This window comes from Sorex fumeus, unplaced genomic scaffold (assembly GCF_029834395.1).
Source record: "Sorex fumeus unplaced genomic scaffold, SorFum_2.1 ptg000035l, whole genome shotgun sequence".
Classification (NCBI taxonomy): domain Eukaryota; kingdom Metazoa; phylum Chordata; class Mammalia; order Eulipotyphla; family Soricidae; genus Sorex; species Sorex fumeus.
Genome location: NW_026606092.1, coordinates 32,718,892 through 32,734,238, shown reverse-complemented (window position 1 = coordinate 32,734,238; position 15,347 = coordinate 32,718,892). Strand labels below are relative to the sequence as shown.

The 15,347-nt window shown below is 38.7% G+C and overlaps 1 protein-coding gene across 1 annotated transcript in view; it reads right to left on the bottom strand.

The window, feature by feature from the left end:
* The window catches only part of NCKAP5 (NCK associated protein 5), a 1,139,016-nt gene extending 1,126,794 nt beyond the window's left edge, over positions 1 to 12,222 (bottom strand). The window contains exon 1 of the mRNA XM_056117696.1: positions 12,102 to 12,222. The gene's annotated coding sequence lies outside the window, so the exon portion shown is untranslated. The remainder of the gene's footprint in view (positions 1 to 12,101) is intronic.
* Between the last annotated feature and the right edge of the window lie 3,125 nt (positions 12,223 to 15,347).

Below are 15,347 nucleotides of genomic sequence, written 5' to 3'. Positions count from 1 at the left end.
CATCTTGTAATACCTGAATTTCTCCTTCTTCTTTGAAGGATATTTTTCTTCATGTAATTCTTGGTTGAAAGACTTACTTCAGGGGCTAGAGCAACAGTACAGCCAGGCAGGCATTTGCCTTGCACACGGCTGACCTGGGTTCGATTCTCAGTTTCCCATACAGTTCTCCAAGCACCACCAGGAGTAATTCCTGAGTACAAAGCTAGGAGTAACCCCTGTGCATCACCAGATGTGACCCAAAAGCAAAAAAAAAAAAAGACTTATTTTATATTTCAAATTTCACTACCTTATGCTTTCTATTATTTCTAATAAAAATGATTAATAATAGTGAGATTCCCTAATACATAATGAGAAACTTCTCATATTGTTTTTAAGGTGTGATTTTTGATACTAATATATCATAATTGACCTGTTTGAGATGGATTTGATTTATCTTCCTGGATATACACATTCGTATATTTCAAAATCATATATAGAAAGTTTTTCTTCAGATATTCTCTTTGTCTCTCTTTCATCTCTCTTCTATGCTTTCAGATTGTTATATGCATGTTGGTATACCTGGTAGTACCCTATAGAATAGGTAATACCCAATAGAAAGGTTCCATTAGTTTTCCTTTGTTCCTTTTTGTTCTCAGAATGAATATTTAACCTATCTTCAGATCTGATTATTTTTTATTCTGAATACTTAAAGAAGATGATAAACCCTGCTATTCAGTATTAAAATTTATTCATTTACTTATTTATTTATTGCTTTTTTGGGGGTCACACCTGGCGATGCATAGGGGTTACTCCTGGCTCTGCACTCAGGAATTCCTCCTGGCGATGCTCAGGGGACCATATGGGAGGTTGGGAATCGAACCCAGGTTGGCTACATACAAGGCAAATGCCCTACCTGCTATGCTATAGCAAGGGTTGAAATTTATTGATTATACTTTTATCTTCAGACATTTTTGTTATTTTATATTATATATATCTACTCTCGGAGAGCCCGGCAAGCTACCGAGAGTATTCGATATGCCAGACACAGTAACAACAAAGTCTCCAATGGAGACGTTACTGGGCCCGCTCGAGCAAATCGACGAGCAACGGGAGGGCCTTTACCTTTACCTTTACCTTTACCTATATATCTACTAATATTCAGTTAGGTGATATATTGCTCCCATGTTTTATTTTATTCCTAGTCAAATATTTTAAGTATTTGTCTAGTAAGTCTAATGTTTGAACTTCCTCCAGGATAATTTCTACTTAATGCTTCCTTTGCCCCATATTTAAAACACATTTTTATGCTTCTTTGTTGTCTTGTAGCATCTCACGAAAACCATGCATTTAAAATAATAATGTATTTCCAGGTGTTTGAATTATTTCTTCATTTCTGTTTGTGATCAGCTTCTATTTTCAGTGCATCATGCTCTGATAAGATAGTTGATATGATTTCTATCCTCTTGACTTTATGGAGATAATTTATATCTTCATATAAAACATACTCTCAGAAAAGTCAGCATTTGGTCTTTCTTAGATTATATTCCATGTGCATTAGAGAAGAATGTGTATTTGAGATTGCAGAGCTATGTGTACATATGCATACACACACACACACACACATACAAATACATACATACATCTGCTAAATCAACCAGCAACATTATTGTAAACCACAGTGATCAAAAGGAATGAAAAAAATAAAGGGGGAAAATCCTTGCCATAGAAGAAGGCTGGGGAGCTCAAGGAAGATTGGACTAATTGATGAAGAGAAATGGACACCCATGAAGAGACTGGAGTTAAAACATTGTACACCTAGAACTCAACCATGAATAACTTTGTAATTTTATAATTCACAATAATAATCATGATCACAATCATGATCATCCTGTTGTTCATCGATTTCCTCGAGCAGGCACCAGTAATGTCTCCTTCGTCCTAGCCCTTGAGATTTTAGAAAGTGCCATACTCAAGGCTCTTTCAGGGTCAGGAGAATGAGACCCATCATTGTTACTGGTATTTGGCATATAGAGTACGCCACAGGGAGTTTGCCAGACTCTGCCGTGCAGGCAGGATACTTTCGGTAGCCTGCCAGGTTCTCCAGAATAAGAATTAGATAATAAGATGCCAGGTAATCCCATCAACAGCCAACACCCAGAGACTTAAAACCCAGATCCCTGAAGAGAACAGCACAGAATAATAATAATAATAATATTTAAAATAATAATTTTGTTTAATAATTTAATTAATGGAAAAAAGAATAATATAGCACGTTTATAAATCAGATTTTCCAAACTATGATTTCTTATTTCTTTTTCTGTTGTTATTGTTGTAACTACTGTTGCTATTTGCATAGTAGCTTTTTAAATTATATTCTATAAGCCCATATTTTTGTCATGTGTAGTTAACTTAATGACCAGCTTAATAAGTTCGCAGAGATATTTTTAACTTCTGTCACTAAATTATTCTTTCCATTTTTGCTGTACAGAGGCACTACTTCAATTTTCTGAGTATTTACAACTCTTCCTTAGCCTTCATTTTATGCCTAAGTCTTAAACTCAGCCATCAGTGAGAGTAGAGTTCGCTCAAATCCTTTCTGAGAGTGTGCACACCTTTGTACATATGCAAGTCTTTTTAATCCTTAGGATTACGTGTCAGCTTTCAAACACTGATGGATATCTTATTTCCCAGATTTTAATTTTAATTTTTATTAACATAAAGTTTGCACCAACACATTACTATTTCAGTCAGCTACAACATTAAACCATTGCTGGAGTTGTTTTTGACAACTATCCAAGGACAAGTTTCTGTGCACAGAATGAGTTCTGAACCAGGTCAAACAAAGACAAGCCCTGTAATTAGGAATTCCCAAAACTTTACCAAAAAAGATAAGATCATGACAATTCTCTGGGAATGAGTTTCTCTGTGGAATACCAAACAGTTTTTTTCCCTACTTTGTATGCAAAGTTACTGGTTTTCACAGCTACCATAGTTATGAAATTTTTGGTTTTCAACCATCCTTAGTGTTAGAAGAAAATGAGGATATGTCAAATAAGTGACCAAAAGTTTATTATTCTTACTGAAATTCAAGAGTATTTTCTAAGAATAAATGTGTTTTACATTGTTGCAAGCCTTTAATGTTCTAGGTTTTAAAAATTTTAGTTTTTTTAACATAAAGGAAAAAAATTTTATTTTAAAAAGATTTTTGGACCGAAGTGATAGTATAGTGAGTTACTTTCCTCCAGATCATTCCTGATATTACATATGGTCACCCAAGACTGCCTTGAATATGGAGCCAGAAGTAAATCCAAAATAGCATCTAGGTAGTCCAAAAATAAATAAATAAATAAATTTAAAAAATTGATTATAGGTGCTGGAGAGATAGTATAGCAGGCAAGGCCCTGGCTTTTCTCATAGATGAGACAAGTTTGATTTCTAGAACCCTATAAGGTCCTCCACGCCCTGTGAGAAGAAATTATGAGCTCAGAATCAGAAGTAAGCCTGAGCATGACCAGGTGTGGCCCCCAACAACAATAACAGCCGTATATATGTATGCATGTATGTGTGTGTGTATATATATGTGTGTGTGTGTGTGTGTGTGATAATAGGGTGATAATGGTTTTTAAGTCTATAATATTTATGTACAAAGTTACTAGATAGCACCAGCCCTACCAAAGTACTCATAACCATCCACCCCTGTCACCATGCCACCTCCTTCCTCTCCTCTCCACAAACCTATTTGTTGGTTAACAGTATGTATGTATGGTTTTGATGCATACCAGTACTTATACTGAATACCAACTTTGTATTTAATAGTCTTGTCTGTTTCCTCTTTGCTTTCATGGAGCTTTTCAGACACCTTTACCATTTGGGAAATACTTTTATTATTCCTTACCATTTTATATACTCTAAAACAAAAACTCAAAGTGGTGTGTATTGTAAAGTATTTTTTAAAATTTAAAATTTTATTTTTCAAAGATATAAAAATATCTATAAAATAAATATCTTTTATTTTTATTGAGATTTTGTGGTACAAAGAAAACTACAAAATGCTACTTCAGGAAATAAAAGAGGACATGAGGAAATGGAAAGATATCCCCTGCTCATGGGTCGGGAGACTTAACATTGTCAAAATGGCAATACTACCGAAAGCATTGTATAAATTCAATGCAATCCCTATAAGGATACCCATGACATTCTTCAAAGAAATGGAGCAAACACTCTTGAAATTTATATGGAACAATAAGCCCCCACGAATAGCTAAAGCAATTCTTGGGAAAAAGAAAATGGGAGGAATCAACCTCCCGAACTTCAAACTGTACTACAAAGCAGTAATAATTAAAACAGCATGGTACTGGAACAAAGGCAGAACTGCAGACCAATGGAACAGGGTTGAATACACTGACATTTCTCCTCAATCATATGCTCATCTAATCTTTGATAAAGGTGCAAGTAATGTGAAGTGGAGTAAGGAAAGCCTCTTTAATAAATTGTGTTGGCATCACTGGACGGCTACATGCAAAAAAATAGGCTCAGAACTCTGCCTAACACCATGTACAAAAGTAAGATCAAAATGGATTAAAGACCTCAACATCAGACCAGAAACCATAAGGTACATTGAAGACAAAGTTGGCAAAACCCTCCATGACATTGAAGCTAATGGTATCTTCAAAGATGCCACGCCACTGGCCGAGCAAGTGAAAACAGAGATAGATAAATGGGACTATCTTAAACTAAGAAGCTTCTGCACCTCCAAAGAAACAGTGACCAAAATACAAAGACATTCTACAGAATGGGAAAGGATATTCACCGAATACACATCTGACAAGGGGTTGATATCCAGGATATACAAAATACTGGTTAAACTCCACAAGAAGAAAACATCCAACCCCATCCAAAAATGGGGCAATGAAATGAACAGAAACTTTCTCAAAGAAGAAATCCGAATGGCAAAAAAGCACATGAGAAAATGCTCTACATCATTAATCATCAGGGAGATGCAGATCAAAACCACAATGAGATACCATCTCACACCTCAGAGACTGGCCCAAATTCAAAAGAACAAAAGCAACCGATGCTGGCGTGGATGTGGCGAGAAAGGGACACTCCTTCACTGTTGGTGGGAATGTCCACTGGTTCAGCCCTTCTGGAAAACAGTATGGACGATTCTCAAAAAATTAGAAATTGAGCTCCCATTTGACCCAGCAATACCACTCCTGGGAATATATCCCAGAGAGGCAAAAATGTATAGTCGAAGTGACATCTGCACTTGTTTGTTCATTGCAGCCCTCTTTACAATAGCCAGAAACTGGAAGAAACCTGAATGCCCAAGAACAGATGACTGGTTAAAGAAACTTTGGTACATCTACACAATGGAGTACTATGTAGCTCTTAGAAAAGATGAAGTCATGAAATTTACATACAAGTGGTACAATATGGAAAGTATCATGCTAAGCGAAATGAGTCAGAAAGAGAGGGATAGACATAGAAAGATTGCATTCATCTGGGGGATATAAAGTAACAAAGTATGAGATTAATACCCAAGAATAGCTGAGATCAGCACCAGGAGGATTACTCCATAACTTAGAGGCCAGCCGGGTATCCTAGAGGAAAGGGCTATTCAGATAGAGAAGGGAGCACCAAATAAAGGATGTTTGGAGGATCCTCCCAGGAGGGGAGATGCATGTCGAAAGTAGACTATGGACTGAACATGTTTGCCACTCAATGCCTCTTTTGCAGACCACAACACCCAAAAGGAGAGAGAGAACACAGGGGATTGCCCTGCCACAGAGACGGGGGGATGGGGGGATGGGGGTGGGAGGGATATTATCCATGGTGGTGGAAAATGGGCACTGGTGGAGGGATGGGTATCTGATCATTGTATAATTGAAACCAAAGCACAAAAAATTGTAAATCTACAACTTAAAAAAATAAAATAAAATAAAATAAAGGGGAAAAAAATTTTTATTTTTCAAAGATATAAAAATATCTATAAAATAAATATCTTTTATTTTTATTGAGATTTTGTGGTTTAATTTTTCTTTTTTGCTTTTTGGGTCACACCTACTGATGCACAGGGGCTACTCTTGGCTTTGCGCTCAGGAGTTACTCCTGGTGGTGCTCAAGGAACCATATGGGATGCTGGGAATTAGAACCTGGGTCGGCCACATGCAAGGAAAACGCACTACCCGCTGTGCTATCTCTCCAGCCCAAGATTTTGTGGTTTACTATAGTATTAATAGTCGTTTGTCCAGACATAATTCATAACATACCCAAGGTATCCATCTCCCTCCCTTAAGGACATCAGCACCCCTATCTCTTAGCCTCTACCCCAAATTCATTTGGGTACCTCATTTCTACCATTTCAAAGTGTACTTATTTGTCAAGAAATACGTTGGTGACAGGTTACAAAATCAATACCCCAAAGTCCATGGCTTTCCTATATACAAATAATGAAGAAGAGAGAGATATTAGAAAAGCAATCCTATTCACAACTGTGCCTCAGAAAACAAAGTACCTCAGAATCAGCTTAACTAAAGAGGTGAAGGACCTCAACAAAGAAAACTGCAAGACATTACTTGAGGAAATAAAAGAGGACACGAGGAAATACAGATGCATGACATTGCAGCTAGAGGCATCTTTAAAGATGAAACGCCGCTGACCATCTTTAAAGATGAAACACCCTGCTCATGGATCAAATGGATTAACACCATCGAAATGGCAGTACTCCCAAAGCATTTTACAGATTCAATGCAGTCCCTATAAAGATACTTATGATAGTTTCCAAAGAAATAGACAAAACATTGCTGAATTCATATAGAACAATAAACCGCCACAAATAGCTAAAGCAATGCTTGGGAAAATGAAGATGGGAGGTATCACCTTCCCCAATCTCAAACTGTACTAAAAATCAGGAATAATTAAAACAGCATAGTATTGGACTATAAATAGACCTGCAGACTGATGGAATAGAGTTGAATATTCTGACACAGACTTTCAAATAAATGATCACTTAATCTTTGACAAAGGAGCAAAAAATGTGTAGTGGAGCAAGGAAAGCCTGTTCAACAAGAAGTGCTGGGAAAACTGGACAACTATAGGCAAAAAAATAAACTCAGATATCTGTCTAATGCCAGGCACAAAGGTCAGATGAAAGTGAATTAAAGGCCTCAATATCAGACCTGAATCCATAAGGTACATGGGAAAAAAAATATAGACAGAACCCTCCATAACATCGATGACATTGAAGCTAAAGGCATATTTAAAGATGAAACACCACTGACCAAGCAAGTAAAAGCAAAGATAAGCAAATGAACTACATTAAGCTAAGAAGCTTCTGCATCTCAAAACAAACAAGTGACCAAGATACAGAGACAGCCACCAGAATGGAAAAATATTTACCCAATACCCACTAGATAGGGAGTTAATATCCATGATGTATAAGGCACTGGTAGAACTTTATAAGAAAAAAAGACTAGGGATTGGAGCTATAGTACAGCAGGTAGAGGGTTTGCCTTGCACGCAGCGGCTGACCTGGGTTTGATTTTCAGCATCCCATATGGTCCCCTGAGCACCATCAGGAGTATTCCTTAGTGCAAACCCAGCAGTAACCCCTTTGCATCACCAGGTGTGACCAAAAAAGTCGAAAACAAAAAAAACCCAACAAACAAAAAATAATAAAATCTCCAACCCCATCAAAAAATGGGGAGAGGAAATGAACAGAAACTTCCTCAAAGAAGAAATACAAATGGCCAAAAAGCACATGAAAAAAATGCTCTACATCACTAATCATCAGGGATATGCAAATCAAAACAACAATGACATATCACCTTGCACTACAGAGACTGGCACATATCAAAATATAAGAACAAGCAGTACTGGTGCAGATGCAGGAAGAAAGGAAATCTCATGCACTGTTAGTGAATACCAACTGATCTAGTCTTTTTGGAAAACAATATGGGTGTTCCTGAAAAAAACTAGAAATTGAGCTTCTATATGACCCAGCAATACCACTTCTGGGAATATACCCCCAGGCTGTAACAATATACAGCAGAAATGACATCTGCACTTGTATATTCATTGCAGCACTGTTCACAATAGCCAGAATGTAGAAACAACCTGACTCCCCCAAAACAGATGACTGGCTAAAGAAACAATGGTACATCTACACAATGGAATATCATATAGCTGTTACAAAAAACTGAAGTCATGAAATTCACTTATAAATGGATCGAAATGGAGAGTGTCCTGGTAAGAGAAATAAGTCAAAAGAAGGAAAGACATAACATTACTCCATTCATTTGTGGGATGTTAAAAAAAGACCTAGAAAGAGACTAACACCCAAGGACAGTAGAAACAGGGTCAGGATAAACGGTAGTTGGTTGGAAATCTGCCTTAAGGGCTGGGGGAGAGGATAGTTGGGACAGAGAAAAGACCATCATGCCATTATGACAATAATGATTAGAAGTGATTGCTCCGGATTGGAAATGCGTGCTGAAAGAGGGCAAGCAATCAAACATGATGGCTTCTCAGTACCTATATGATGCCCAAAAGGAGAGGGAGAGATATGGGGGGGAGAGAGAGAGAGAGAGAGAGAGAGTGTGTTTGCCATAGAGGCAAGCTGGGGTGGGGGCAAGTATGGCAAGAGGGACTTAGGGGATATTGGTGGTGGGAATGTGTTGGAACTGGTGGAGGGATGTGTGTTGGAACATTGTATGACTGAAACGCAATCATGAAAGCTTTGAAACTGTATCTCACAGTGACATGGTAATTAAAAATATTAAATAAATAAATAAAGGTAAAAAAGATATACTTTAGACACTTTCCATCTCTCGCTTGTTTCTTTCTTCAGAGATACCTTTAAAAACTTTAGAATTTTTTACTTAAGGATTTAAACTTATGTCTATTGCCAATCAAAATGTCATAATTATTAGCAAACACTTCTGTGTGTAAGGAACATAATGTGAAGTAGAAGTGAGACAAAACAGAACAAAAAGAGTTGAACTTTTAATTAGACCTGGGGCATGAAGTAAATGATTGTGTCATTCAAAAGAAATTGTACAGTAACTCTAGAATTTTTGAGGACAATTTTTGATACTCTTGATTATTGTAAATCTATTTCTATCCTACCGTATCTCCTGTGTCAGTATTTATAGAGCCACAGATTAATTACTAATATTTAATAAGCTTAAACATGATGATCATGATCTCTTCTGATTTCTTTGTGCAGATGACTAGACACCATCTCCCTAAAATCACAAAGTAGGTAATTCAATAGATTATAAGCAATCACAAATCACAAATCATCCTGTTATTCGTCAATTGCCTCGAGCAGGCCCCAGTAACGTCTCCTTCATCCTAGCCCTGAGATTATATTTAAGGCTCTTTAGGAGAATGAGACCCATCATTGTTACTGGTATTTGGCATATTGGGTACACCACGGGGAGTTTGCCAGACTCTGCCATGTGGGCAGGTTACATTCGGTAGCCTGCCAGTTTGTCCAAAGTAGGAATGAGATAATAAGATGTCATAATGAGATGTCGCGCGGCCGCATTTGCGGCCGCGCGGTTCCAGGAGCTGGTTTTTATAGAGAGACTATAAGCAAATAGAATAGGAAATAGAAAAATGTTTGGTGAAGAAAGAGCAAGCAGAAAGATAAATTATATGCTGTTATATATACTAGCTACCAATTTTAGAATGGTTTAGGGTTATGGACAAGCAATGTCCCTGCCCTTATGGCGATTACCTTATAATAGATAATGGATATATATATGCTAATCGATATAGCACTGAGACTAAAGAAATGATAAAATAACAGTTTCCTGAAATCCCATCTCTTTAGTTCTTCCAGACTAGAAGTGAATCCATGCTTTGCTCCTAGCTTAAGACTTCTAGACTCCACCTAAAAGTCTGGCCCCAACAGAATTAAAAACTCAAGGTAGAAATCATGTGCTAGAGGCTGTTTCTGTTGAGATTACCAGATGTTTGCATATCCTGCAATCTCTATAACAAAGGTACTATTATCTCTTCATATCTAGCTTCCTGTGTTCCAAGAATCAGCAATAATCATTTTGGTGAGATGATAACAGGGGCCAGTAACAAAAAAGCAGCCACAGAAATGTGCAAACAGATCATGCATTGTGTTCCAATAAAGCATTATTTATAAAAATAGATGTTCAACAGATTTTGGCTTTTGTTGCACACTTTGTCAATCTCTGTTCTAGGCTACAGCAGGATACTCGGCTTAACTTTTATGACACTGAAACCACAGTTCTCTTTGTTTTTGTTTAGAAGTCACCCAGCAGTGCTCAGGACTTAGTCGTGGCTCTATGCCCCTTCCAGTGGTGCTGGGGATTGAACCCAGGTTGGCTGCATGCAAGGCAAGTACCCTGTCCCCTTATTACTGCTCCAGCCTCCAATGCTAAAATAATGTGTACTGATAAAGTTTTGCCATTCTTGCATCTAAATCAGAAAGAACCTAGGTACTTTAGCTCCAATTCAGTGCTCCCCTTAAAGCAACCCTGACCAACTTTGCTTATAAGACAAGCTTCCTTTTGCGTTTATGTAGAACAGCTGCATCCCTAAGAAATCATGATGATACCATTTAATTCACCCTGCACTAGCCTGAGAAACTATTGTGGTCAGTCAAATATATATACCCATTGTTCCTCACATCACTTCCAGTGCCCAACCGATGCATAATCTTGGAAGTTATGCTACCCCACTTCTGTTCGGTACAGAGTTAATATTTCTAGCTAAAGTAAATTCTGCAACCATCACACATCTCTGGCTCTTGAAGCGCACTTAAAGTGGTTGTGTGGGACAAGAAACTCCGCACGTGTGCAGCCTTGTTTTCCTCTGGGCACAGGCAGCAAAGCTTTCTGCGTTCTTACATGTCTCCATTCATACAGGACCCATTTCAAACACCCTCCCAACACCCACACAGTGGAACGCCTTATTCGCTCTCCACGTGCAGTACAGACCACTGTGTTATTGAGGAGATGGACTCCCACAGAGGGTATAGAGCTGAGGCAGTCTTTCTGAAATCTCTTTTATTTAAGATTTCTTTCATCGACTCATGACAAACTTAATGAGTAAAACTTTGCTGTTGTAAGTTTCCTTAAAATATCCCTTCTGGGCCCACCACCGTTTATCTTGGCAGCAGGTTGTTTGAGAGTTTTGGAAAGTCTCAGCTTGGCATAGCCTCAGAGCTACTGGCACATTAAAGATTAATAAAGTGCATTTAACCGAGCTCAAGACACTGCAACGTGATCCCTCACCACCAAATGTGCAAGATTCTTTGTTTGCAGTGAACAAAACTCAAGCCAAAAAGGGCCTTCCCGTGACAAGCAAAGATACAAAACAATCAGGAACTCTGTGTTTCTTTAGTTGGTAAGTTGATGGATAGGAATCAATGACCCTGCTCAGTCACACTCTTCCTTAGAATTCTCAGGCACTTAAGACAGGTATCTGTGTGACCGACAGACCTGGGTATTTATTGAGCTTGCTGAATCACAGAGACAGTGCAGCCGCGGCTGCCTCTGCAAACCCTAAGAAAAGTGATTCAGAAAAGAATTCCCCAGTTAAGGCTTCTGAGATGAAAGTAGGTAAAGCCAAACCTTCTCAGAATGCTTTGCATTTGCTCTCCTCAAACAGAACGCTGTGTGTGATTGAACAGGAACCCAGGAGGACAAAAATACCTTTTGCATGCATGGGTGTGGAACTGGCAGGAGAACAAACCAGACAGCATGCAAAATGAGAATATAAATACTCAAAGCCTGAGAACAATTGCTGCACAGTAGGAATCATTTATTACTGATCTCAGGACACCTGGACACATGCAGCAAATCCTGGGACTGGCCCGGCAGAGAGAGGCAACCCCTTTAAAAAGTATGATTTTAAATTCTGGAAGAGCACTGGCAGACTCCACGTGTTGGGGTAATGCCTTGTGTCTATTTACACAGAGCAATCCCCTCCTGTCCTCCAGCAGAAGCACAGGCAAACCCTGCACTCTGCAAAGCAGAGCTCTGGAGCAGAGCACTGAGCAGCAAGCTTCACTCCTTTTTCCTCCACACCGACCTGCCCATTAGCGCGAAGAAAAGGAAAAAAAAATCTGTCCTTACCGAAAAGGCATAGCAGACAGGGACGGTGAGCGGTTCACTTTAGCTCACTCGGGGCTTTCTCTTTCATTCTCAATGGTCTAAGGCTATTGAGGAGAGAGTTCCTGGGGTTTTCGGATCTTCCTTCAAGAGTTTTTAATCACGGGCTTCCCCAGTCCGGTTTAACAAACACTGCTGTGTTCTGTCAATATTTGTATGCAGCACCACAGTGGGCATCCAGCCAACACATAGAGTTTCAAGAGGCAAGGGGAGAAAACTGACACCCTAACAAACATGCTTCCCTCTTTTGTGTCTTTTAAGGTGGTGCTCAAAATGTCATCTTGGGTTCTAAAGATAGCTTCTTTTTATGACATTCTCCACTGCCCCCTAATGCCTGGCTGGGCTGCCCGAGCTGGGTTCCACCAAGTTTGGTTTTTTTGTCTCCCTGCCCTGAAGTTCTCCCGCACAGTCGCCAAGCTTGCCTCTCCACCAGCTGCACTTTAAATGTATTTTAATTGGCTGGAATGTCGAAAGAATCCATTTGGCAGTCGTTTACATGTGAAGCACGCCCAGGGCAGCTGAGAGAGGCCCCAGGAGCGACCGATTACTTCATCAAAAGCTGCAGTTTGAATACCATTGACTCCTACATAACTACAGTGAGCTCCATTCTATAGGCAAGAAGGAGTAATTAATAATTTGCTGAGAAAATTCTTCATTCATCTAAAAGCCAGAAACGCAAAGGAAAAAGAATCCCTGCAGACACAACAGGGCTTATGAAAGGCTTGATTTATAGTCCCCAGTTCTACTCTTCACAAACATTGACTTTGTATAGCGTTACAGGAGGGGGTGTAATGCATAATTCGGCTTGCCTGAAAAGTTAATTGAAGTAATTTTCCTTTCGAATGATCCCCTGAGATACATTTTTTCTATTACCTCTTTATACATTAGCCATATGCTATAGTAAATATTGTCAATACTTGTGGCATCTCCTCATTCTTTGTCTTGGTTAGTTGCAATCATTAGTTTGTGGTCTCAACTAGATCTGGTCACCAACAAATTTGCCCTGAGTCAGAGGATCATAGTCACCACACAGAGTTTGCTGGTGAAATTTAAATTCAAAATGCTCTGAAAGAAATGTCAGTTTAAACACATTCTCACACCAAAGTGGGTGGAGGCAGATATGTGTATATCATCAGTACATATGTTTCAAAAACAAAATAATGATCAGACAAGCTGTAGTATATATAAAATAAACAGGTTATAGCTTTTACAAGGTTCTTTACCAATAATTTGCTGAGAATCCTTTTCAATAACAGATTTAAATTTCTGGGAAGTATATTTTGAAGAAGTATACTGATTTTTCACCCCACATTAAAACAGCCAAACTTAGAATCACAATATCTCAGAGCATTAGCATTTTGGTGTGATGAGGATGGTTCTCAAAGGAAAATGAAGTTTGAAAACATTGTCAAACGTTGTTCAGATGCTTTCCCCCCACTTCAATAAAATTGTCTGTGGTTTATAACATGATAGCACAGGAGAAAGAATGATATATGCACATCACATGGATGAATTTCTCAAACAGCTCAAAGACTAAATCCAGCCCCTGGAGTGAATAGACTTCACCTTGGAAGGCAGAGGACCAGAATATTGGGTAAAAGAATGAGAGCTGGCTCCATGAACATGGAACCAGAGAGGTCACACAGAACCCCATGCTCTGAATAATCTGGGCTTGAATTAAAGCTGTACTCATGCTAATTTGAAATTCTTCACTATTCTGAGGGCTCCCACTTTCTCATTTTGTGTTGGACCAGGCACACTTCATAGCTGGTCCTGCAAGAGGTGAAATGAGTCTGCATGATTCAGCACATGGATGAAACTGAAAAGTGTTGGGAAGACCATTCTGAGGTATGACTAGCATCCTACTATTATGTTGCTCAATGGTCTACTTCAGAGTTTGGAGTCTCTAAGAGGTTTGAAAGGGGTGATTTAGGGAGAATCACTCTGGCAACTATAGGGAGTGAGAGAGATGTGACAGGTTCTAACTGGTCTGCCTAAGCATATAGCTCACTATTTGTCGTATGATTCATAGAGATTCTTCAGCTTACAGGCTCAGGGAGATTTGCTTGTTTCTCATTCTCTGTCATTCTGTGAGAAGATGATGTGTGACAATCATCTATTTTTAAATTATCTTAGTGCCTGATTCGTAGTTTGGCAAAGGTAAGTCCAAGGCCAAAATCTCAAAGGTAATGCTGACCCACTGCTGTGAGGTACAATAGTTCACAAGCTACAAATCATTATGAAATGAATTCCTATGGGCCACCTTTATACAATGGGTCCTCTAAGACCACTCTTACAGTTGGAATTGATCTGTTCCAGCCTTAGTAGAAACCATTCAGCCCCAACCTCGAAATACTTAAATGTTACTGGTATGTAGGTACCTACTTGCAGATTCTTCTAACCTTCTACACTGGTAAATAGTAAATAAAACATAATCATGTTCCAAAAATAGAATGGAATTTAGACAGCTAATCTAAACTATTATTCCAAACATAATAACATGGCCAGGGATGTAGCTCAGCAATAGTGCATTTGTCGTGCATGTGAAAAACCTAGCGTTTTATCTCTAGCACCACAAAAGTGTGTACATATAGGGGCCAGAGCAATAGAGATGTGGGTAGGGTGCTTGCTTTGCATGCAGCTGATCCAGGTTTAATTTTTATATAGTCCCTAGCAGGAGTGATTCTTGAGCACAGTGCCAAAAGTCAGCCCTGAGCACTACTGATTGTGGCCCAAATACATATAAATAACAACTGAGGCAAAAGTTGAGCAATTTCCCAGCCATCACTAAAACAATGTGTCCATATCATACATTTATTCTTGCCACACATGTTCCTTTGCTGGAGGTAACTTTCCAATCTCACATACCTATTCTTGCCATTCCCATTTACTTTCCTTTTATTTTCTTGACTAGACTGAATTTTCTTCTCCAAAGTTCCCAGGTGCTAACTCCTTTTCTCACTCTTATGAGAAATTGTTACACTCACCACTGAACATGCATATATAGAGAAATTTGATCTTCTACAAAGACACATGGAATAATCATTACAGAATAGAGCCTTAGGAATTCTTATGGCTGGTGACGTAAATTCTTCATTGCCACTTATCAAAGTTTAGTGCATACTGAAGTTATCTAACTGTTCAATAGAGGCAAATTCAAGAAGCTCAACCTTATCTAATAAATAGTAAAGTGATCTTGGTAGAACCTGC